This window comes from Kogia breviceps, chromosome 10, assembly GCF_026419965.1.
Source record: "Kogia breviceps isolate mKogBre1 chromosome 10, mKogBre1 haplotype 1, whole genome shotgun sequence".
In the NCBI taxonomy this organism is placed as follows: Eukaryota; Metazoa; Chordata; class Mammalia; order Artiodactyla; family Physeteridae; genus Kogia; species Kogia breviceps.
The window spans coordinates 28,953,076-28,980,074 of record NC_081319.1 but is presented as its reverse complement, the minus strand read 5'-3'; the positions used below and the strand labels follow the sequence as shown (position 1 = coordinate 28,980,074).

The window sequence follows — 26,999 nt, the reverse complement described above, 5'->3', positions numbered from 1 at the left end:
AAAACCCGCATGCCACCACTAGAGAGAGAAAAACCTGCATGCCACAACTAGAGAGAAGCCCACGCACCACAATGAAGAGGCTGCATGCCTCAACGAAGATCACACATGCCGCAGCTAAGACCTGACGCAGCCAAAAATAAATAAAATAAATAATAAATAAATCTTAAAAAAAAAAAAAAAGACAGGCTGACTCTCTTGCTAGGGGCTAATGCAGTCACTGACTTTAAATTGAAGTCAATGCTCATTTACCATTCTAAAAATCCTAGGGCCCTTAAGAATTATGCTGAATCTACTCTGCCTGTGCTCTATAAATGGAACAACAAAGCCTAGATGACAGCACACCTGTTTACAACATGGTTTACTGAATATTTGAAGCCCACTGTTGAGACCTACTGCTCCAAAAAGAGATTCCTTTCAAAATATTACTGCTCATTGACAATATACCTGGTCACCCAAGAGCTCTGATGGAGATGTACAATGAGATTAATGTTGTTTTCATACCTGTTAACACAACATCCATTCTGCAGACCATGGATCAAGGAGTCATTTTGACTTTCAACTCATTATTTAAGAAATATGTTTTTGTTAAGACTACAGTTGCCGCAGATAGTGATTCTTCCAACGGATCTAGGCAAAGTAAATTGGAAATCTTTTAGAAAGGATTCACCGTTCTAGATGCCAGTAAGAAGATGTGTGATTCATGGGAAGAGGTCAAAATATCAACATTAACAGGAGTTTGAAAGAAATTGATTCCAGTCCTCACGGATGACTTCAAGGGGTTCAAGACTTCAGTGGAGCAAGGAACTGCAGATGTGGTAGAAATAGCAAGAGAACTAGAATTAGAAGTGGAGCCCGAAGATGTGACTGAATCGTTGCAACCTCATGATAAAACTTTCACAAATGAGGAGTTGCTTCTTCATGTATGAGCAAAGAAAATGGTTTCTGAATATGGAAAAGATCTCCTGGTAAAGATGCTGTGAAGACTGTTGAAATGACAAGAAAGGATTTAGAATATTACAAAACTTGGTTTATAAAGCAGTGGCAGGGTTTGAGAGGATTGAGCCCAACTTGGAAATAAAATGCTATCAAACAGCACTGCATAGTACAGAGAAATTGTTCATGAAAGAAAGAGGGAATCGATATGGCAAACTTCATTGTTGACTTATTTTAAGAAATCGCCACGGCCACCCCAGCCTCCAGCAACCACCACCCTGATCAGTCAGCAGCCATCAACATGGAGGCAAGACCCTCCATCAGCAAAAAGGTTACAACTCACTGAAGGCTCAGATGATGGTTAGCATTTTTTAGCAATAAAGTATTTTTAATCAAGGTATGTACATTGTTTTTAGAAGGTTAGCACAGTGTTTCCTAACAAGAGCACTATGGCATTTGGGTGAAATAATTCTTCATTGCCTAGACTGTCTCATGCGCTGAATGACATTTTGCATCCTTAGCTCCTGCCCTCTAAAGGCCAGTAGGACTGCTCACATTTACAAATGCTCCCAAGGAGAGAAGTACTTCCTAGATTGAGAGCCACTGCCCACTGACCATGAGGTAGAGAAAGTGACATTTGCAAGTGAGAATTTCAAGGAACTGAGAGGCCAGATATGAGTAATCTATGTGGACATTCTTACATAGAATGATGGCAGGAGAGTGATTGGGCACAAAGAGAGTGAGCTAGGGAATAAAATCATCAATAAATACCGAGGAGTCATAGGCAGTAGGATAGGCTGATCCCACATGCTTTAAAAGTACTTCTGTGGATGAAGAAAAAAGAAGCTGTCCAGAAGTGACAATAAGGATGAAAAGACAACACCAACTCCACTCAAGACACTGAAAAAAAAAACACCAACCACCTGAGAGGGTGACAGAGAAGCAATATCCTTAGTGGGTAGCCAAGAGTATCAGAGCAGCACTGTCCAGAAAAACTTCCTGTGATGATGGAAATGTTGTATAGTGACACTGACCAGTAAGATAGCCAATAGCCACTTGTGTCTATCAGGCCCTTGATATGAGGCCATTGTGACTAAGGAACTGAATTCTTCACTTTGTTTAATTTAAATTAATTTGAACATAAATAGCCACATGTGGCTAGTGACTACCGTAGAGAAGAGTAAAACATGAAGGGAGCATTTAGAAATGGATTTGAATTTGAAGACACAGGAAATTCTTCTTTATGTTCAAGTCTTGAGAAAAGGGGCAAAGGTAGGTGTGAGTCTACGTAAGTTGGTGTTTCTGGAGAGGGAAGATGAGAGAAGTAACACTCAACAGCATCAGCATTTTCAATAAGCAGGATTCCAAAAATTCATCTTAAGTCATTTCTGCCTCCTCCTGAAACCAACTTCTGTACCATATTGCTATGGAAGACACTTGAGAAAATCTCCTTCAAAGTCTAAAATGTCACCGCCATGTAAGAATTATTCCTTCTCATGAGAAGCCCGTTATTAATAGACTGTGGCTATTGCCTATTTTTCTGGCACCTAAGTGTCCCTTCCCCAAAGATTGGCTTTCTATCTCTAACAAACGGAAAAAAAAGTTACTTCTGAAAATTCCCCATTAAAAGATGTTGTTGTTTAGAGACCATGTTTCTTTCTTTTCTATAAAAGAATATAAGAACATATAAGAACATGTTCTTTGTTATCCAAAATGAGGTAGAAGTATTCTGATTGGCCGCAGCCATAAGCCTATGATTCGTGCCTTCACAAAATAATAAAAAAGGGTCATGCACCACCATGACCAGCCTAACACACACACACACACACACACACACACACACACACACACACACACACACCTCCAGAATGGCCTCATGGCCATACCCTTAGAGGCTTGGCTGCAAACTTACCAACAACAACTCTGTCAATATGTCTTCATCAACCAAATGCGCAATGCCAACGCGGGACCCAGGATCACTCACTCAGTGGAAGAATCCCAGGTTCAGGCAGGGGACAGGCAGAGCGCAGGTAATATCTAGATACTGCTTGACAGTGCATTTGATTGGGAATAAAGGAACAGTAAAAACACTTCTGATTAGTTTCTGTCTGTTAGTGTTCTCAATTTCCACTTAATTTTTGCAATAAAAATATCAAAATATGCTCTGTCCCCAGAGAGGGGACACAGTCCCTATTTTAATAAACCCTAAAATACATAATTAAGAAACAACCTCTGCAGGGCTAATCAGCATAGCACTATAACTGGTCAGATTCCCTAGTGGACAAAGGTTAATTTCTCTTGGTCCTAAGGCAGAGTCTTTCCCTTGAGTGTCCTCACCAGATGCCAGTACATGTCCACTCTGTATCTTCTAGGCTGAGGACCTTATACATTAACCATGCTTCTGAACCCTAAGGCTGGGCCAGAGCCAGGCAAAAGGATCAAAAAACGAAGAGCAATAGATGTCCACAATGTTGGTGAGATGTATTCTATCAGATGCTTATTAGCCTTGGATCACTTTGGGTCTAGGATACAGACTTAAGCTACCACTGTAATGAATTCCATAGTTTCCAGTATTTGATCCATTAAACTAAGAAGCTATTCTTGCTTTCTCCTTTGGTTTCCCCTGATGGGACTTGGATCAACATGGAAGCCAAAAAGCATCCTGGTGCTAGGCACCCCAGTTAACTATTCTGTTCTCTGGCCACTGCCAAAGACAGTCATCTTGCAACTTAATTTTACTGGGACCAATAAGATTCAAAGGAAAGTAGGTGAATGGAATGCTTAAGGTCCATCTCAGCTACTGATAAGAAACCTTGCAAGTCACAATGAAGAGCAGCAAAAAGGAACTGAATTATTAATTCCCATTGCCTCTCTGTCCACAAGCTCCCTCTGGTGGAGGAACTACTAGGTAATAAAAGTTATAATAACAATAACCAAAATTTTTAAAAAAAAAAAGGAAAGAAAGGAAGAAAAGGCAGTCCACAGCGAGACAATCTATCCCTGTAAAACTGAGAGTCAAATGTGGTGATTAGCAAATATGAGCTACAGCTAGAAAACCACTTACAGATGAAGCACTGTGATGAATGATTTACCAAAAGGTCAACACTGCTCTTTTATCTTCACCACCAATCAGCTTCCATTGCCCTCAATTTGTCTGGCACACAACAAAAAGCAGGTCATAAAATATTCACCAAAAAAATTAACCATATTTGCAACATCAAAAATAGAAACATATAGTTGGATGTAGTCTAAGCATATGGGCCAGCTTCTCAGTTAAAATTCCTCATATACATTGTAAAAAAGCGTTCACATTTAAAACCCTGTTATAAGAGGTAATGTTCTCAGCAAGTACCAGAACTCTCTGCCCTATGCTCAGCTTTGCTGATCCACTGTTAGTACTCAAACAAGGGAAGGCACCATTAATCCTCTCCCAAAGACCACAGCAATAATGGCAGGAGAGGGGCTAGTGTCAGCATTTCGCCTACTACTCCCTTGGAAGCCAGACTTCTCTGTAGCTTCTGCTTCTAGCTGGCGTGGATGCCAGTCTTTCGATCTCAACATGCCTACTATACATTCTGACAAATGAGCTGGGAGATGAACTACCTTTACACTCCCATTTGACAATCTTTATACAAAAAGGAACACAATACCAGATGAAAATACATTTTCAAGCAGGAGGGATTCTAAATATTAACATAACTGCAAACTGCCAGATCCCCTTAATGAGAGCTGCAAAAGCCATTTTAACTGAACTGATTAAATTGATTCCATCAAAAAATAGAGCACTTCCCTCCTCCCTATCTTGTCTCTGAATTTACCAGCTGCTTCTCTGATTTCATAAAATCAATAGGATATTTTGCATCTGGTAGATATAATCTAGGTTATCTTATTTATTGAAGAATTCTTCTCCCCAGACTCTGTTTAAAGAGATTACCTAAAGATCTGGTTATTTACTTGTATCATTGTCATTTGAAGATTTGAAAAAAGGTAGGGGGGGGTCAATATCAGTGTTACTTGAGGATCTGAAAAAAACAGAAAATCAAAATGAAAGAAAAATGGTCAAAACAGTTCTGAAAAAGAATAGCTATGAGGATATTCATCATCACATTATTTATTTTATAAAAGTAAAACTTGAAAATCCTACATTTCAAACAAAAGAAGACTGTTCAAATTAACTATGGTATAGTCATCAAGTGGAATATTATGTAGACATTGAAAGTCATGTAGCAGAATATTTAATAAAATGAAAAAATATTCATGGTATTATTAAAGGGAAAAAACACATTGAAAAAACACTAAGGTATAGTATTATCAGATTTATTGACAATGGCTTTATTTGGATAAGATTGAAAGTTTGGCAACTGATTGGCTAACTCATTTTCTGTTCACAGCCCCCTTACTCCAGTGCCCCCTTAAAGCTAGGGGTGATTCTATAAAATGAGATATAAAAAGAAGTCTGCTTGCGGGCACTTTTTTGGTCCTGATTCAAAGGGGGGCATATGGGGATCCTTCTTCTGTTGTCTATACCAGACTGAATCAGCAGATCAATCCATAACCACAGACTGTCCTCTCAGCCAACAAAGTGGGGGAAAGAAGATAAATCCTTGCAGTCAACTATTAGATACCACCAAAAACAGTTGCAACTTGATCTGTTTATTCATCTTTTAACCATTTGTTTTATTGTCCATGTAGATATAATCAAAGAATAGCCCCTAGGAATCTATGGAGTTTTACTGAAATGAAGTTAAGGCTTTGGGTCGTGTGAAGAATAATAAGTACCATTCCAAGAGCAGGGCAGCCACATTTCCTCTCAATTGCAAAATACAAGCTAGTCATCTCAAAAGCTGGAAAATTCACTCTCGATATACCTTGATAATAGGAATAAATATAGGCATGTATCTCAGCCATTCATGGCCCAAATAAACAAGGGATAAAATAATAGCAGTAAGTGACAGAAATATCAATACTGCCTAGATTTACACATATCTCTTACTAGAGCAGCTACCATTTTACACTGTGGCAATCTGTTTGCATGTCCATCTTCCCACTAGACTATAACCTCCCTTTAAGCAAGAACCAGTTTCTTTCATCTTTGCTAAGGATGCCCAAGTCTTCTTCCTTCCAAGCTCTCAGAACCAAACTTAGTCTCCAACGATAAATGCCTATAAAACATGGCAGCAATTTTGACTCTTTCTTCATTCTAAGTCATCCTACTTTTTTAAAAAGTCAACAACTTTTTAACATTTCCAAAATATACTGAAGGAAGGGGAAAATCACACATTAAATTCTTGTCAAGTAACATTTACCTCCTCAAGCCCTGACTAATCAGAAATGATTGGACTTGGCAGCTTCTTTCACCACTTGGTCTATAAGCTAAATTCAGCTCCTATTGTGCCAACTGGAAAACGACAACATCCCTTGCCACCTCACACAACATCACATCCTGCCAGTCACTCTAGAGTCTGGCAATCTGGTGTGACCATTCCACATCAGATCAAGTAGAAATTATAAACCAAATTTAAAGGGTCCTAGTAGCCCCATTCCAGAAGAGCAATGGTGAAGTTAGAAGAGATTAGAAGGGTGCCAGATTTATTACTATTGATTCCCTGCTGGCAATTTCATGAAAGGATATCCATTGCAGGAATAAAAAGAGCATCTGGCTCGTTTCCAACTCTTTTGTCTTCAAGTTCTTTAAAAAAAAAAATCAACCAAGAAAGATAAGAAAGTAGGAATTGGCAGATGGGGCCCAAGTTTCTCTACACAATAAGAAGCCTTCATCACTACACTCTAATTATGCATATCTGCTCCTGCAGAGTCCAATACATTTATTTATTGAGCCTTACCACTGCCATCCTGGTAACCCAGAGAAGAAGCCAATCTATAATGACTCAAGCCACATTTCACAACAGACTCCAAAGAACACATGATGTCATTTGCTAAAATGACTCAATCCAGATAGAAAGCATTCTGACCTATACATAATTGATTGACCTTTGCTATGCTTTCCTGGTTATTTATATACTATCATATGCATGAATGTATATCAGTGGTATTTACACTTGGCAGCTACTTTGGAGAACGCATTATTCAATTGGGATTTGAAGATTTTTATGACCATTTCCTGACCAAATATTCATAAATGAAGGACAAGAAAAAATGTTACCTTAAAAATAACATTTAATAGGCTCTGGAAAGTCTAAGGAAGCTTTGTTAGTCTAATTGTTTTAAAATACAGTGGATAAGATCTATGTAAAGCTGAATTCAAAACCCTAAGACCAAGGATATTAAAGGGCATTTTATCTATTTTCCATTTAGGGTTCAATAATGACAGTAAAATATGCTTTACTGAAGGAGTGGAGTATTTTGGATACTTGTGAGGAAAGCATCCTGTGGAGAAGGTAATTAGAGACCATAATAAACGACCAGAGAAAAGAGCACAACTATATGATGCTCTTTGACTTTTTAATTATGAATTTTGTGTTCCAAAAGGGGTAAACTACAAATTAAATATTAATCAGATGATCAAGATGGTTTTAAGATAATCATAGAAACAGAGGCAGATGGACACACTAGATTAGGGAAAGAAAACGTGTAGCAGGTATGTCCTTATTTCCACTTTGCATACTCAGGGCAGACATCAATAACTGATCACTGAATTCTTAAACAAGAGCTCTGAAATAGACTAAACACTTTTCCAGTACTACTCCAGGGAAACACTACCAAAAAGATGGACTTGGAACATGAAGTGAAATATATTTGCCATTGCCTAACTAAATCATACAGTTCATTTCAGATCACAATACATATTAAATATCAAAAACAGTGATGCCATTATGAAATACTCATAATTCAGTACTCCTTCATTTGCTTGTCTAAACTAAATTTCCAGTGATCTGAAGGTGGATTCACACATTGCTACTGTGCCTTAATAATGTAATTAAATAATTCTCAAATTGATTCCATCTCTTGTTGTCATAGACTCCAAAACACAATATAAAACTGAACAGATTTTTAAAACCAAAATTTAAAAGCAACATTTTGAATCCTGGGAAAACATGAAATCAAATTCAGCAGGTTTCCCTGAGTCATGGTAGGTTGGTATGATCCCTAGAGTAAATAAAAAGCAGAGAAGGGGTCTAACCAGAATAAAATGGAAATGCTTATGTGTTCACAGAACACAGTGTTGAAAAGGAATGGCCTAGAGTCATAAGTATCTACAGGGATAAATCTTAGAAACAAAGAATAGAGTGGAAAGAGCATATGCTGAAGACTATTACAGCAGTGCTTTCCAACTTATGTACCTCAGTGACTAGGTTACAAAGGTCTTAACATATTGATCTCCTTAGTTCTGGGGGTGAATAGTAGCTGGAGTGGCCAGAGTCTTTTAGTGGGACATGAATAGCATTTATTCCAAGGCATTGTACAATATTTTCAAGTTCAGTGTATGCCAAGATGTGAAGAAGTTGGGAAGCACTGACATATGGTATAAAACCATTTTTATAATGCTCAAAAACTAAAATATATCTTGTTTAGAGATATATACACATGTGGCAAAATTATTTTATAGGAGAAAAGAAAAGCAAAGGAAGGATGAGTGGAAAATGCATCCAGTACATCCATTCCTTTAGGATAATGGCTACTATCAAACCAGAAACACAGGAGATGAGATATAGGGAAGGAACACATGAGTAATTTATAGTTCTTAAATTGGATGGTAGGTTAACGGGTGTTTAGTTTATTGTGCTCCAAATACACTGTTTTATAAATATAAAATATTACATAATGCTCATTTTAAAATATCAAAGTTAAGAAGCCAGGCAACTTTCTAGCTTATTCAGGATCCGTTTTTCACAGTGGAATCTCAAACATCTCAAGCATAGATACAACTTCTCAGGGAAGGCTTTAACCCGTAGGTTTCTAATGGTCAAAACCCTACTCAAGGGGCTTCCCTGGTAGCACAGCAGTTAAGAATCTGCCTGTCAATGCAGGGGACATGGGTTGGAGCCCTGGTCTGGGAGGATCCCACATGCAGCAGAGCAGTTGGGCCCACGCACCACAACTACTGAGCCTGCACTCTAGAGCCTGCGAGCCACAACTACTGACGCATGCGTGCCTGGAGCCCGTGCTCCGCAACAAGAGAAGCCACCAAAATGAGAAGCCCATGAACTACAGCGAAGAGTAGACTCTGCTAGCCACAACTAAAGAAAGCCCACGTGCAGCAACGAAGACCCAATGAAGCGATAAATAAATAAATAAATAAATGTATTTTTTAATTAAAAAAAACCCTACTTGATGATGACAAGATTTTGCTCTAATCCAACTAAGAGTTTTCATAACAATTAGATGGACACCTAAAGTTCCATTTCCACACTCAAACAAAAATATCATAAAAACCATGTGCAAGCCTCTTAATTAGGATTCATTTAGCTACAACAAACAAAAATCTACTGTGGAGCTCAAGGAAAATTGGGGGTCAGAATCAGAAATTAGAGGTATCCCATAGCACATAGGACAGGAAGTACAGCCAGGTCTCATGAGGAACCAGAGCCAGAAAGAGGGAGGCCATTCAGATCCAATATTGATACATTCTGGGGCTATAGGATCTTGTTATCTCTATTTCTTTTTGGAACATTTACCCTATTGCTTCTACCTCAAGATGTGCTTTCTCTGTTTTGGCATTGACATGACCAAATATTTGTATCTCTTCGCAGCTTAAGTGGAAACCAAGTGCACACCACTTCAAAATGACCAGAGGAAAGGAATCTGATTAACCCAACCAAGGTCAAGATCAGCCCACACCTGGTCTAATCAGCCACAACTATGTGCAAGGAGTTACCAATTCAAATACCTACAGGGGCCAGGCAGGTAGTTAAAGATGTGAAGCTGACCAGGTGTGAAACAAGGAGCTGGGACTAAAAGGCCTACAACAAACAGAGCTCCTGCTGCTTCTCAAATTTGGCTGTGTAATAGCAGAAATCCAGGTTTTCACTGAAATTTCCTGATTTACAAAACTTATCGGCAGGCCATATTAGGCCACGGGTCTCTGCTGTCAGTGTCCTACAAAGAATGAAGTGTGGATATGCCAGATTCAGAGGGTCACAGTGGACAGACACGACCGTTAAGTGCCAGCCCTTTGGGTGAAAGGCCAGTTCTCGCAGAAGGGGTGGGTCATAGATCAGACAGTCTCTCCAACAAAGCTGGGATTACGCACTACTCTTACAGATACACCTTCACACACAAAACACATAGCTAAGACTCTAAAAATATCTTGTTCAAGATCATATACTAAACTGGGTGGAGATAGTTTTCATGTGGCTCTGTATGGGTTCACAGAAAAAATCCGTAAAGTACACAAATAAATGAGACAAAGAAAACTAGAGCCAGAAAAAGACAGCATCATCACCTTCTTCTTTTCTATCCATAGATAGCCAAAAATGCTGCCATAAAAAGACTACTCACTACAAAGCAATTATAGATTCTTTTTTTCAATTAACTAAGGGTGACACAGGTGCTCTTACCTCAATTTCTTCATCATACCAGAACTGTTAGACACAGAAGTCTTAACTTAGATGTGACTTTCTCTAGGAAGCCGGGCCTGAATCCCTGATCTTGGGTTAGTGTCCCCTTAGGTGTTCCCACGGCATCTTGCCCTCACTCGCCTACATGCCCACCCCCCTGCCCCTCATGGCACCTAACCGGTAATATCCGTGCATAGCTATTTATCTCTGCATGTAGGTGAGCTTCCTTTTATTTTTTTTTAATTGACGTGTAATTGACCTTCAACAAAATGTTAGTTCCAGGTGTACAACATAGTGATTCAATAGTTCTATACATTACAAAATGATCACCACAATAAATCAAGTTACCATCTGTCACCATACAAAGTTATTACAATATCACTGACTATATTCACCATGCTGTACATTTCATCCCCATGACTCATTTATTTTGTAACTGGAACTTTGTACCTCTTAATCTCCCTTACCTATTTCACTCATTCCCTCACTCCCCTCCCCTCTGGAAACCACCTGTTCTCTGTATCTATGAGTCTGTTTCTGTTTTGTTATATTTCTTCATTTGCTTTGCTTTTTAGATTCCACGGATAAGTGAAATCATGTGGTATTTGTCTTTCTCTGACTTATTTCACTTAGCATAATACTCTCTAGGTCCACCCATGTTGTTGCAAATGGCAAGATTTCATTCTTTATGGTTAAGTGTGTGTGTGTGTGTGTGTGTGTGTACCACATCTTCTTTATCCATTCATCCATCAGTGGACGCCTAGGCTGCTTCCTTATCTTGGCTATTGTAAATAATGCTTAAATGAATATAGGGGTGCACATATCTTTTCAAATTAGTATTTGCTTTTATTTGCTGCAGAAGAATACCCAGAAGTGGAATTGCTGGAAAACCAGCAGAATCCACCCAGAAGTGGGTTTTGTGGTAGTTCTATTTTTAATTTTTTGAGGAACCTCCATAGTGTTTTCCACAGTAGCTGTACACATTTACATTCCCCTAGGTAAGCTTCTTCAAAGCAAGGATAATGCCTAGTCCTCCTTTATGCCCCAGTGCTTATTCATTGAGTAAATTCATAGAGTCAGGCATACTGAAAATTTTATTTCTATTTTTTAGCAATGAATTCAGGGAAGAAAAGTTGAATTTAGATTTGATTCCTCCCTATTCTTTTGTATGAACTTAAAATTTTTCAGTAAAAACACTTTGACTCAAACTAGAAGTACATATATCATGTTGTTATTATACGCAGCACCACATAGTTGTGGGGCTTTGTAATATGTAGTCATATTTAGGATAAAAATCCTCAAAGGCACCCTCTGTCAGCTTATACATATACACAGATTCTTCCCAATAAACCTATATTGATGTAGATATAAATCTAGAAGAATAAGGCATGGTAAAGTTCTCTACCTAAGGACATAAAATCCACATATGTAAACTTAGGAGAAATTAGGAGAAGTACAGTATATGCATGTCCTGAAAGACTTATGTTCCATTCTAAAGAAACGTGTCTTGGCAAACTTCCCTAGTGCCAAGAACTGTTTAGCAGGAATTAATTTTTAAATGAAATAAGCTAAAAATGAAATAAAAATAGTATTATTTATAGATAAGTCTTATTCTTCAGTAATTAATGAAGGTGACACTGGTATATTTTATCATTGGTAGTTGGACAAATTTTGATCAAATGTCTCCCTTTTCTCATGAAACATAGATGCAATGTTCTGATTCTCACTGCTATCCCAGATCTGGTGGCGCTTCATCATGTTCAATTTGGTAACCTAAATAATGTGGGGGAAAAAGAGTGTAATTTCAAACCAATAAGTATATCTGCAATGGAAAGAAGTAAGGTTCATGTCTCAGACACTTGCACCTAAGTTAAGACAAATTAATTTTAAAAGACTTAATGTTTTATCTTGAACAGGGGGGAGTCTTGTCTTCTCATTTTAGCTAGATGGAAGTATTTGGCAAATGTCTTCTTTGAAAAGCATTATTTAGCAATGGAATTATAGTCAATGTCATAAGGAAAGATAAAGCAAACTGAAGGACAAAAGGATAAATGAAGAAATGTATAGCAGCACTTGCCAAGGCAAGTTCCATTCATGAGTATCACCAAATGAAAGGGATACTGGATTATATCAAGCTCAACAACTTTCCTTACTCCAGGAATTGGCAGTCTTTAATATTCATAATGGCCCTCCTGAATTTTCAGGAGGGGATAGAGTATGCAGAATTTGCCATGCTTATTGTCTATATACAGGCTTTACCACTCTTGGGAATACTAGTGCTATCGGTCAAAATTCTAGCTCTATCACTTAGTAGCTGTGTTCCCATCCATGTGCAAATTTCTTAACCCCTCTGAGCATCACTTACCTCATTTGAAAATTTAGTCCTTTAATTTACATTTCATCAGAACTTCTGTCATTGACTTTCCTTTGAAGTTATTTCCTATAATTAGTAACAGATAATAATATCTTCAGGGACTTCCCTGGTGGTGCAATGGTTAAGAATCCGCCTGCCAATGCAGGGGACATGGGTTCGAGCCCTGATCTGGGAAGATCCCACACGCCACAGAACAACTAGGCTCGTGCACCACAACTACTAAGCCTGTGCTCTAGAGCCCAATGAGCCACAACTATTGAGACTGCATGCCACAACTACTGAAGCCTGCGTGCCTAGGGCCCGTGCTCTGCAACAAGAGGAGCCACCACAATGAGAAGCCCGTGTGCTGCAACTAGAGAAAGCCCATGTGCAGCAACAAAGACCCTTGCAGACAAAAATAAATAAATAAATGTATTAAAAACAAAATATCTTCAGAAGCAGTAATTCATCTCCTATTCAATTTACAAAAGTTATATACATTCTTTTATGCATTCAACAAACAATTATTAAGCATTTGGCATTTGCCAAGCTAAGCTAGGAACAGGATATCAATATACACAGAGCTGATGGTCTTGCTGGGGAGACACTGATGAAATCTTAACACAGGTTAGCAGCAGGTACCAAAAAGAGAGACTATAACAAGAGGCCTAAACTGTAGGGGAGAAATATTGGAGTTGAAATCTGAGGAGATGAAATTAAGTCAATGGAGATAAATGAAACAGAATTCTAGAGGCCAAGAGAACAAGAATGTGCAAAGACCATGTGGCAGAAGGGAGGAGAGTGATTTTAAGGAGGAGAAAGGGCAGTGTAGTTGGAGTTCAGAGAGCTAAGGGAGATAATATGAAAAGAATCAAGAGAGAAAGACAGGGGGCTGTGTTAGGCTTTGGAATGGTGGAAATGGTTTCCACCTGGGGAGTGGCATAATCAAACTAGCATTTTGAAAATCTCCCTCAGGCTATATTTAGAAAATGGATTGGATGGGGACAAATGTGGATGCAAGGGAATCAGACAACAGGCTACTGCAGTAATAATGATAATTTAGACTATGATGGGAACAGTAGATAAAGTAGAATTACAACAAATCTGAGAGATATTTAACAATTGGTAATGAACTGGGTAGAGGAGTTGGGTTCATTTTACACAATAAAGTCTTAAGCTTCAGTATTTGATCTGGTATATAAAATGTACTTCCAAATCAGCTGATGCTTTTTCTTTACAATATTATAGCAGATTTATCTCAATTACTATAATACTTCTCCTCTTTCAAAAACTGTCATGATTCTTAATCACATTCCACAACGGTCATTGTTGGATGTTTATACCTTAAGGAAAAGTGGAACCAAAAACTTTAAAATATATTTATGTTAGATATATCATGTATCTTTTTGCACATTATCATTACTCTTAGCTTAATACATTGTAAACTGCAGTGCTCATCTCTTCACCCATTTTCCATCAGCACTGGTAATGTGGACTATTTGTTCCTGCCTACGATTCACTCAAGAGCAAATTTATTTGTGGAAATATGTATGAGGTCTGCTCTGGGAACAAAGGAACAGTACTGTACACCATATTGGCGGTTAGCATTCCTTCCCCAAATTGCTGCTTAATCTCATCAACAAACAAACAGAACACAGTAAAATAACAAGGACTACAAATACTTAAGAGTTTGTGGACTGACTGTCCATTTGTTGAATTTGACAAGAAGGATAAACTTGGTCTCAATATATACATTCGAATTTTAAAAGATTTAGACAGAAAGTTGATGACTCTTTAAAAACAATATTTTAAAAGTGTATTTAATACATAAATAAAAAGGAGAGAATAAAAATATTTACAGTGGTTACTTCTGAGAAATGGGTTTGGGGTGCAAGTATAGGGGACTTTGCCTATGACTTTATATGTTTGAATTTTAAAAGCAGGCATTATTTGGTAAAGAAAATAAAAGAAAAAAGAGCAGATATGAAAAACAAGATCAATAAAATAATGTCACTGTTTTGTAATGCCAGGATAGTGAAGGCAACATTTATCACAGAAACAAAATGTATTACATTAGACTTTCATTACAAACAACTATTTTTCAAGGTCAGTGATCTGACTAACCCATGGCATTTATCTATCCACTAAATCTCCACAATCAACTTGATGTACCCTGCATCTCTGCAATACCTGACTAGACAACAAATTATCCCAAATTTGAGGCAGTAGACATTGGGAGGAACTGTAGATTTGGAGTTTGCTTTCTGCATCTAATTTTTTTCTGGTTTTATGTTTATCTTAGTTTAGTATTTAGGGTTTATTACCATTGGGAGATTTGTTTATTGATGTGCTTGCTCTCTTCCTTTTTTTAAAATATATATATATATATATATATATATATTTTGTCCTTTTAGTCTGTTTGTGAGTGTGTCTGTGTATGCTTCTTTCTGTGATTTTGTCCATATGGCTTTGCTTTTACCATTTGTCCTAGGGTTCTGTCTGTCCAATTATTTTAAAATTACTTAAAAAAAATTTTTTAATAATTTTTTTCTATTTTAATAACTTTATTTCTATTTCTTTTCTTTCTTTCTTTTTGTCTCCCTTTTCTTCTGAGCCATGTGACTGACAGGGTCTTGGTGCTCTGGCCAGGGGTCAGGCCTGTGCCTCTGAGGTGGGAGAGCCAAGTTCAGGACATTGCTCCACCAGAGACCTCCTGGCTCCACTTGATATCAAACAGCAAAAGCTCTCCCAGAGATCTCCACATCAACACTAAGACCCAGCTCCACTCAACAATCAGCAAGCTACAGTGCTGGACACCTTATGCCAAACAACTAGCAAGACAGAAACACAACCCCACCCATTAGCAGAGAGGCTGCCTAAGTTCATAATTAGGTCACAGGAACTCCCAAACACAGTACCGTACACGGTCCTGCCCACCTGAAAGACAAGATCCAGCCTCATCCACCTGAACCAGTCCCCTGCAACAGGAAGCACACACAACCCACTGAACCAATATCAGGCACAGGGGGAAGACACCAAAAACAACGGGAAGTATGAACGTGCAGCCTGCAAAAAGGAGACCCCAAACACGGTAAGTTAAGGAAAACGAGAAGACAGAGAAACACACAGCAGGTAAAGGAGCAGGGTAAAAAACGACCAGACCAAACAAATGAAGAGGAAATAGGTAGTCTACCTGAAAAAGAATTCAGAATAATGATAGTAAAGATGATCCAAAACCTTGGAAATAGAATGGAGAAAATAAAAGAAATGTTTAACAAGGACTTAGAAGAATTAAAGAGCAAACAAACAATGATGAACAACCCAATAAATAAAATTAAAAATTCTCTAGAAGGAATCAATAGCAGAAAAACTGAGGCAGAAGAACGGATAAGTGACCTGGAAGATAAAATAGTGAAAATAACTACCGCAGAGCAGAATAAAGAAAAAATAATGAAAAGAAATGAGGACAGTCTCAGAGACCTCTAGGAAAACATTAAATGCACCAACATTCTAATTATAGGGGTTCCAAAACAAGAAGAGAAAAAGAAAGGGACTGAGAAAATATTTGAAGAGATTATAGTTGAAAACTTCCCTAATAAGGGAAAGGAAAGCATCAAACAAGTCCAGGAAGTGCAAAGAGTCCCATACAGGATAAATCCAAGGAGAGACATGCCAAGACACATGTTAATAAAACTATCAAAAATTAAATACAAAGAAAAAATATTTAAAACAACAAGGGAAAAGCAACAAATGACATACAAGGGAATCCCCATGAGGTTAATAGCTGATCTTTCAGCAGAAACTCTGCAAGCACGGAGGGAGTGGCAGGACATATTTAAAGTGATGAAAGGGAAAAACTTACAACCAAGATTACTCTACCTAACAAGTATCTCATTCAGATTCAACAGATAAATTAAAACCTTTACAAATAAGCAAAAGCTAAGAGAATTGAGCACCACCAAACCAGCTTTAAAACAAATGCTAAAGAAACTTCTCCAGGCAGGAAACACAAGAGAGGGAAAAGACCTGCAATACCAAACCAAAAACAATTAAGAAAATGGTAAGAGGAACATACATATCGATATTTCCCTTAAATGTAAATGGATTAAATTATCCAAACAAAAGACAGAGACTGGCTGAATGGATACAAAAACAACACCCATATATATGCTGTCTACAAGAGACCCACTTCAGACCTAGGGACACATACATACTGAATGTGAGGGGATGGAAAAAGAAATTCCATGCAAAAGGAAATCAAAAGAAAGCTGGAGTAGCAATTTTCATACCAGACAAAATAGACTTTAAAAGAAAGATTATTACAAGAAACAAAGAAGGCAACGACATAATGATCAAGGGATCAATCCAAGAAGAAGATATAACAATTGTAAATATGTATGCACTCAACATAGGAGCACCTCAATACATAAGGCAAATGCTAAAAGGTGAAGGTGACAGTAGCACAATCATAGTAGGTGACATTAACACCCCACTTTCACCAAGGGACAGATCATCCAAAATGAAAATAAATAAGGAAACACAAGCTTTAAATGATACATTAAACAAGATGGACTTAATTGATATTTTTAAGACATTCCATTAAAACCAACAGAAAACACTTTTTTCTCAAATGTTTATAGAACATTCTCCAGGGTACATCATATCTTAGGTCACAAATCAAACCTTGGTAAATTTAAGAAAATTGAAATCATATCAAGTATCTTTTCCAACCACAATGCAATGAGACTGGATTTCAATTACAGGAAAAACTCTGTAAAAAATACAAACACATGGAGACTAAGCAATACAGTACTAAATAACCAAAAGATCACTGAAGAAATCAGAAAAGAAAATTTAAAAATACCTAGAAACAAATGAAAATGAACACATGATGACGCAAAACCTGTGCGATGCAGCAAAAGTAGTTCTAAGATGGAAGTTTATAGCAATATAATCCTACCTCAATAAAGAAGAAATATCTAAAACAAACAACTTAACCTTACATGTAAAGCAATTAGAAAAAGAAGAACAGGGCTTCCCTGGTGGCACAGTGGTTGAGAGTCTGCCTGCCGATGCAGGGGACATGGGTTCGTGCCCCGGTCTGGGAAGATCCCACATGCCGCGGAGCGGCTGGGCCCATGAGCCATGGTCACTGAGCCTGCGCATCCGGAGCCTGTGCTCCGCAACGGGAGAGGCCACAACAGTGAGAGGCCCATGTACCACAAAAAAAAAAAAAAAGAAAAAAAAAAAAAAGAAAAGAAAAGAAGAACAAAAAAACCCCAAAGTTAACAGAAGGAAAGAAATCATAAATATCAGATCAGAAAAAAATGAAAAAGAAATGAAGGAAGCAAGAGCAAATATCACTCAAACTAAAAGCTGGTTCTTTGAGAAGATAAACAAAATTGATAAACCATTAGCCAGACTCACCAAGAAAAAGAGGGAGAAGACTCAAATCAACAGAATTAGAAATGAAAAAGGAGAAGTAACAACTGACACGGCAGAAATACAAAGGATCATGAGAGAGTATTACAGGCAACTATAGGCCAATAAAACAGACAATCTGGGGCTTCCCTAGTGGCGCAGTGGTTGAGAATCTGCCTGCCGATGCAGGGGACACGGGTTCGTGCCCCGGTCCGGGAAGATCCCACATGCTGCGGAGCGGGTGGGCCCGTGAGCCATGGCCGCTGAGCCTGCGCGTCCGGAGCCTGTGCTTCGCAACGGGAGAGGCCACAACAGTGAGAGGCCCACATATCACAAAAAAAAAAAACAAAACAAACAAACAAAAAAAACGGACAATCTGGAAGAAATGGACAAATTCTTAGAAAAGCACAACCTTCTGAAACTGAACCAGGAAGAAATAGAAAATATAACAGACCAATCACAAGCACTGAAATTGAGACTGTGATTAAAAATCTTCCAACAAACAAAAGCCCAGGACCAGATGGCTTCACAGGCGAATTCTATCAAACATTTAGAGAAGAGCTAACACCTATCCTTCTCAAACTCTTCCAAAATATAGCAGAGGGAGAAACACTCCCACACTCATTCTATGAGGCCACCATCACCCTGATACCAAAACCAGACAAAGATGTGACCAAAAAAGAAAACTACAGGCCAATATCACTGATGAACATAGATGCAAAAATCCTCAACTAAATAGTAACAAACAGAATCCAGCAGCACATTAAAAGAATCATACATCATGCAAGTGGCATTTATCCCAGGAATGCAAGGATTCTTTAATATACACAAATCAATCAATGTGAAAAACCAAATTAATAAATTGAAGGAGAAAAATCATATGATCATCTCAATAGATGCAGAAAAAGCTTTGGACAAAATTCAACACCCATTTATGAAAAAACCCTCTAGAAAGTAGGCATAGAGGAAACTTACCTCAACATAATAGAGGCCATATATGACAAACCCACAGCCAGCATCCTTCTCTTGCTGAAAAACTGAAACCCTTTCCTCTAACATCAGGAACAAGACAAGGTTGCCCCCTCTCATCACTCTTATTCAACATACTTTTGGAAGTTTTAGCCACAGCAGTCAGAGAAGAAAAAGTATTACTTTTTTCCAAATTGGAACAAAAGAAGTAAAGGTGTCACTTTTTGCAGATGGTATGACACTATATGCACAGAATCCTAAAGATGCTACCAGAAAATTACTAGAGCTAATCAATGAATTTGGTAAAGTAGCAGGATACAAAATTAATGCACAGAAATCTCTTGCACTCCTGTACACTAAAGATGAAAAATCTGAAAGAGAAATTAAGGAAACACTCCCATTTACCAATGCAACAAAAAGAATAAAATACCTAGGAATAAACCTACCTAAGGAGAGAAAATACCTGTATACAGAAAACTATAAGACACTGATGAAAGAAATTAAACATGATACAAACAGATGGAGAGATATACCATGTTCTTGGATTGGAAGAATCAACATTGTGAAAATGACTACACTACCCAAAGCAATCTACAGATTCAATGCAATCCCTATCAAACTACCAATGGCATGTTTCACAGAACTTGAACAAAAAATTTCACAATTTCTATGGAAACACAAAAGACCCTGAATAGCCAAAGTAATCTTGAGAAAGAAAAACGGAGCTGGAGAAATAAGTCTCCCAGACTTCAGACTATACTACAAAGCTACAGTAATCAAGACAGTATGGTACTGGAACAAAAACAGAAATATAGATCAATGAAACAGGATACAGAGCCCAGAGACAAAACAACACACATATGGTCACCTTATTTTTGAAAAAGGAGGGAAGAATATACAATGGAGAAAAAACAGCCTCTTGAATAAGTGGTGCTGGGAAAACTGGACAGCTACATGTTAAAGAATGAAATTAGAACACTCTCTGACACCATACACAAAAAGAAACTCAAAATGGATGAAATACCTAAATGTAAGGCCAAACACTATAAAACTCTTAGAGGAAAATATAGGCAGAACACTCTATCACATAAATTAAAGGAAGATACTTTTTGACCCACCTCCTAGAGGAATGGAAATAAAAATGAAAATAAACAAATGGGACCTAAAGAAACTTAATAGCTTTTGCACAGCAAAGGAAAACATAAACAAGATGAAAAGACAATCTTCAGAATGGGAGAAAATGTTTGCAAATGAAGAAACTGACAAAGGATTAATCTCCAAAATTTACAAGCAGCTCATGCAGCTCAATATTAAAAAAAAAAAACAAAACAAAACAAAAAACAACCCATTCCAAAAATGGGCAGAAGACATAAATAAACATTTCTCCAAAGAAGACATAAAGATGGCCAAGAAGCACATGAAAAGCTGCTCAACATCACTAATTATTAGAGAAATGCAAATCAAAACTACAATGAGGTTATCACCTCACACAGGTCAGAATGGCCATCATCAAAAAATCTACAAACAATAAATGTTGGAGAGGGTGTGGAGAAAAGGGAACCCTCTTGCACTGTTGGTAGGAATGTATATTGATACAGCCACCATGGAGAACAGTACGGAGGTTCCTTAAAAAGCTAAAAATAGAACTACCATGTGACCCAGCAATCCTACTACTGGGCATATACCCTGAGAAAACCATAATTCAAAAAGAGTCACATACCACAGTGTTCACTGCAACTCTATTTACAATAGCCAGGACATGTAAGCCACCTAAGTGTCCATTGACAGATGAATGGATAAAGCAGATGTAGCACATACATACAATGGAATATTACTCAGCCATAAAAAGAAATGAAATTGAGTTACTTGTAGTGAGGTAGATGGACTTAGAATCTGTCATACAGAGTGAAATAAGTCAGAAAGAGAAAAACAAATACTATATGCTAACACATATATATGGAATCTAAGGGAAAAAAAAGAAAAAAATGGTTCTTAAGTCCCTATGGGCAGGACAGGAATAAAGATGCAGACATAGAGAATGGACTTGAGGACACGGGGAGGGGGAAGGGTAAGCTGGGACAAAGTGAGAGAGTGGCATGGAAATATATACACTACCAAATGTAAAACAGATAGCTAGTGGGAAGCAGCCTTATAGCACAGGGAGATCAGCTTGGTGTTTTGTGACCACCTAGAGGGGTGGGACAGTGAGGTGGGGGAGGGAGATGCAAGAGGGAGGAGATATGGGGATATATGTATATGTATAGCTGATTCACTTTGTTGTAAAGCAGAAACACACCACTCTAAAGCTATTATACTCCAATAAAGATGTTAAAAAAAAATACAGATTCTTGCCCATCCCAAGATTATGAAGACATTCTATCTTTCTTACCTTATTGAACTTGCAAGAGTCTCTAATACAAGGATGAACAAAAGCGGAAATAAAAGATATATTTATCTTATTCACAATCTCAACAAAAAAGCTGTCAATATTTCAACATTAAGTAGCAAAGGCTTTCTGTAGCTTTTTTGTAGATATCATTTATCTAATTAAGAAAGTACTGCTCTATTCCCATTTTGCTAATTTTTATCATAAATGAGTGGTAAATTTTATGAAAAGGTTTTTTTCCTCTCACCTACGGAGATGACTGTATGGTTTTTCACTTTTACTCAATTAATGTGGTAAACTGCATTGACCGATTTTCCAATAATTAACTTGCATTCTTAGAATTAACCCAACATTTTAGTAATATATTATCCATTTTATATGTCACTGAATTTGATTTACTCATTTTTGCTAATGTTTTAGTTAGGATTTTTGCATCTATCTTCAGGAGAAAAATTGGATTATGAATTTCTTTTCTTTTAATATCCTTCTTGGCTTTGGCATCAAGGTTATGCTGTCTTAATGTGAATTTATATTTGACTGTTTCCTCCTTAAATGTTTGGAAGAATTTGCTGGAGAATTAAAGTGGTAATTTCTTTATCAGAAGATCTTTAATTGTGAAGCAAATTTCTTTAATAGATATAGGATAATTCAGATTTTCTAAAGTGTGTTATATCCATTTTAGTGTTTTTAAGGAACTTAACCATTTCATTTAAATTTTCAAATTTACTGGCATAAAATCTTGGTAATATCTAATTATATCATCCTCTTAATATCTGTATTCTAGTGTTATTCTTTTTGCATTTGTGATTTTAGCAATTTGCAACTTATTTTTTTCCTTAATTATTCTTACCACAGTTTTACAAATTTTGTTAGCTTTTTCAAAGAACTGATTTTTGGCTCTATTTTTTCTTTTTTTTTACTGCTTGTTTTCTGTAACAATGACTTCTGTTCTTATCTTTACGTTCTTCTAATTTCTTTGAGTTTGCTTGTTAAGATCCTTGAGACTGACATTTAGATCACTGGCCCTCAGCCTTTCTTTTTTTCTAATATAAGAATTTAAGGCTATAAATTTCCCTATAAGTATTGTTTTAGCTGCAACCCACAAGGTTTGATATGTTGAATTTTCATTATCACTTGAATATATTTCTAATTTTCATTATGATTAGTTACTTTGACACATGGGGGAAAGAGTATTAGTTAATTTCCAAATATTAGAAGTTTCTCATTTCCATTTTGTTGCTGATCTCCACTTTAATACTATTGTGATCAGAAAATAAACTCCGTGTCTTCCATCTTTTGAGATTTGTTGAAAAATGCCTCTGTCTAGGCATACATACTAATGGCCAAATGTTTCTCATGCACTTAAAAAATGAATATTCTTCAGTTGGTAGGTGTAGGTATATATATATTTCTATATATTACAATTAGGTCAAGTTTGTTAAATATGGTATCTGAATCTTCTATATGTTTACTGAGTTTTTCTGCATGTTCTATTAATTATTAAAGAGTTATGGTGAAATCCCACATAAGTTTGAGGATCTGTATATGGCTTGCTTTAGTACTATTAGTTGCTTACTTTTTAATATTTTAAGGTGTTTCTATTTGTATGCATACATAAAACTGCACTGCATCCTTTGGTTAATGTTTGCATGGTATTTCTTTTTTACTTTTAACTTTTATGGCTTTATATTTAGAGTGTGCCGGGTATAGTCAGCGAATAGTTGTCCTTTTTTATGACCCAGTCCAATAATCTTTTAAATTGAAGTTTTTAGTCTTTCACATTGGTGTTAAATCTCCACCTTAATATGTTCTTTATTTGTCTCATGGTTCTTTATTCCTTAACTCTCCTTTTACCTTCAACTAAACAAAAAAAAAAAATTTATTATTCTACTTTGTTCCTCTTTCAGCTTGCTAGCTATACATTTTTTAAGTGGCTACCCTAGAAACTAAAATATGTTCCCTTGACTTATTACAATCTACCATAATCAATATTTTACCATTTCCTGAATAAGGACTTTATGTTTTTTTAGCTTCATTTACCTCACACCCCACTGTCACCGTAGTTATTATTACTGGTTTTTATTGTAATGTTACATATATTTTATCTTTCAAGTTTTTTGTTATGGAGAATTCCAACATATAAAAAAAATGAATTAACAATGCAATGAAATCCTGATATCCAACAGTTTGTTAAATGATCATTAGCTCATGACCAGTCTTGTTCCATCTCTATTCCCACCCACGTCTCCCTCAACCATATTATTTTAAAGAAAATTCCAAACATCATATCATATCTCTTGTAACTATTTTTTGTCACTTACTGTTTAGGATGTATCTCTAAAAGATAAGCAGTTTTTAAAAACATAACCATAATATTATCAAACATTTAAAAAATTAACAATAATGCCAGAATGCCATCAAATATTCTGTAAATATTCAGATATGCAAATGTCATAGGTATTTTTACAAGTATTCTAAAATGAAGATCCAAATAAGTTCTGTACACTGTAATTGGTTGATATGTCTTTTAACGTTGATTTTACTACAAATCTCCCTAAATCTTTTTTTCCCTTGCTACTTATTCATTAGAGAAACTGGATTCTTTGAACTAAGGTTTTCCATTATCTGATTTTTTGGTATGGTATTATGTTAAACACAATGTCCCCTATCTGTAAATTCTACTTGTTGGTATTTAGATCTAGAGGCCTAGTCAGACTCAGGTTCATTTTTTGTTGTTTTGTTTGTGGCAAGACTACCTCATGGCTGATGGTGTGTATTTCTCTCTCAGCAGGCACACCATGTCTGGCTGTATTCTATAATATTCCTAGTCATTAATATTCAATGCCTGGATCCATTAATTCATTAGAATTTAAAAATAAGAATATTCTAATTGTTATTTTTTCATTTATTAGCTGGAATACTATTATCAAGAGAAAATTCTCCCCATCTATGTTAACTTACTCAGTAGTATGAGAAATGCAGAATAAATGTTCAATTCTTTAAATGTTTATACTATATTTTAAAATAAAACACCCTTCTATGGTAACCAATTGTTATTATTAAGATTATGAACCTATGGATTTAAAATATTTAATTCCAATCATTGTAGTTCCTATTCCAATGGAGGCTTAAATTGTCCCATCTTTGGTTACAGGGAGTTAAACTCTGCTAGACATTGTTTGGATTGTTTCAAACAGTCTTTATGCATTTATATTTACTTGTATATTATTCCTTTTGGTGCTTTATGTGCCTTCCTGCACTTCCATGATTTCACCTGAGACCATTTCTCTTCTGGTTGCAGAGCTCCCTTTGACAGTTTCATTGTAGAGAAGCTGGTAATTAATTCTCATTTTAATTTTTCTAAAAATATCTTTTTTGAAGGATATGCTCACTGCATATAGAATTCTAGATTGACAATTACTTTCTTTGGCTCTTTAAATATGTCATACTATTTTTCTTTAGCTTCCATTGTTTCTGTTTTAAAATTAGTTATAAGTCTAACTGGTATTCCTTTGAAACCGTACCTTTTTTCCTTTAGATATTTTTAAGATTTTCTTTTTATCTTTGGTTTTTCAGTAGTTGTACTACAATATATATATTTTAAAAATTTGATTTTCTTTGCTTATAGAGTTTCTTAAATTTCTTGCTCGATATTGTTCATCAATTTTGCAAAATTCTTGATCAGTATCTCTTCAAATACTGCTTCTGCTACTATTTCCTCTCTAATCTCCTTCTGGTGTCCAATGACCAGGCCCAGACCTTTGCACTATCCAATATGTCTCTTATGGAATTTTCTTTATTTTTGCATTGTTTTTTCCACTCTGTGTTTTAATCTGGGTATTTTCTACTGACCTATCTTTTAAGTCACTAATCCTCTCTTCTGATGTATCTAATATGTTTTAAAAACCATCTACTGGGTTCTTAATTTCAGTTACTATAATTTTAAGTTTGAAGTTGTCCATGTGACTCCTTTTATAGATTTCAGATCTCTAGTGAAACTCTGTCTCTTCTTAAACATATTAATCAATTATTTGGAAGTCTGTGTCTGATAACTCCAACATCTGAATCACTTCTGAATCTATCATTTTTGGCTATTTTTTGTTTCTTGATTTTTGGTCATTTGTTCTTATTTCCTGGCATGCCTACTAATTTTTTAGTAAATGACAGATACATTGTTTATGGAAAATTATACAAGTTTGAACAATGTTACCTTCCTCCAAAGATGATTTGAGCTTCTTCTGGCAGGCAGATCATCTTGACACCTGAGGGTGGTATATTTCCAGTTTGCTTTTATCCTAGGATGTAGCTATTCAGGAGACCCAATTAAAAGTCTTGAGTGTTTATCATGGTCCTAACCTCATCAGAAGCTCTATGAGACTGGTAAAATGTCTGCATATTTACCTTTTAATCTCTTATCAGGTGTTTTCAACAATTTTTTTTTGGTCTCACCCTAGAAGTACACAACAAGGCCTCAAGGGAAAATTCCATGCAGCATTTTGACTTCACTTCTCTGTGCTTCCTTTCCTCTGAGATTTTGGTTCCTTAAGCCTTGAACTCCACTGATCAGGAAAAAAATTAAATTATTTCCCTTTTAGAAAACAAAATTTTAAGTTCTATTCCTTATTGATGTGTTCATGCTTTTACTTTCCCTGATTTTTAATATTTTTAAAAGCTTATCACATTCTCATTATTCCAATATAAACACAAAGAAACATGTAGAAATAGAAAGCAATAAAGTACTGACCTTCACTAGGCAATCAAATCTGAGCTAATGTCAGGAAATCTGGAGGTTTCTCAAGTAGGAATATGGAAGAGAAGACAAGCCAGATGTGCTATTTATCACAGACAATACTCAGCACAATTTTTTTGCTCCTCGGGGAATCCAAAGCTTTTAAAGGTGCTATTATTATTTGGAAGCCCTCCAGAGAGCACTTAGTATTAAAAATAGCACCTGTACTCTGCTAAGTCAAATCACCTGTTTATTACCCAGAGTGATGAAAATCATCTAATAAAATATTACAGACATTTGGTCAAAATCATGCACACAATTCATATGCTCAGAGAAGTTGAAGGAAATGTCTATGCCTGGCTCAAAACATATTTTTTCAATGGATAACTAACTTAATGAGGAGATAAAAGATAATATCACTGTTTTGTTTGTTTTTAAAATTAAAGACGTTTAAGCATTTTAAACAGTCAAAATAAGACCTCTGTAGTAGCATCTTCTGTTTTTCTTGCCCAGCGTCTACATAACACCTTGCCTTTGTAATAGTGGACCACTTTTTTTTCCCTTTGGAGAGCCTGTTCCCCCTCCAATCCTTGGAATACAGATATAGGAATGTGACCCAGGCCTAGCCAATCACTGCTCTGTTCCATTGACCACAGTTATTGGTACAGCAATAAGCATGTGATCCAAGTT

General features: G+C 36.4%; 1 protein-coding gene across 14 annotated transcripts in view; it reads right to left on the bottom strand.

Annotated features, from left to right (window-relative positions):
• The window catches only part of FHIT (fragile histidine triad diadenosine triphosphatase), a 1,470,752-nt gene that overhangs the window by 1,165,291 nt on the left and 278,462 nt on the right, over positions 1-26,999 (bottom strand). For 2 of the 14 annotated variants that reach the window (XM_067043100.1, XM_067043103.1), the window contains exon 4: positions 2,846-2,977. The exons of the other annotated variants lie outside the window; for them this stretch is intronic. The gene's annotated coding sequence lies outside the window, so the exon portion shown is untranslated. The remainder of the gene's footprint in view (positions 1-2,845; positions 2,978-26,999) is intronic. 14 annotated transcript variants of the gene reach the window in all.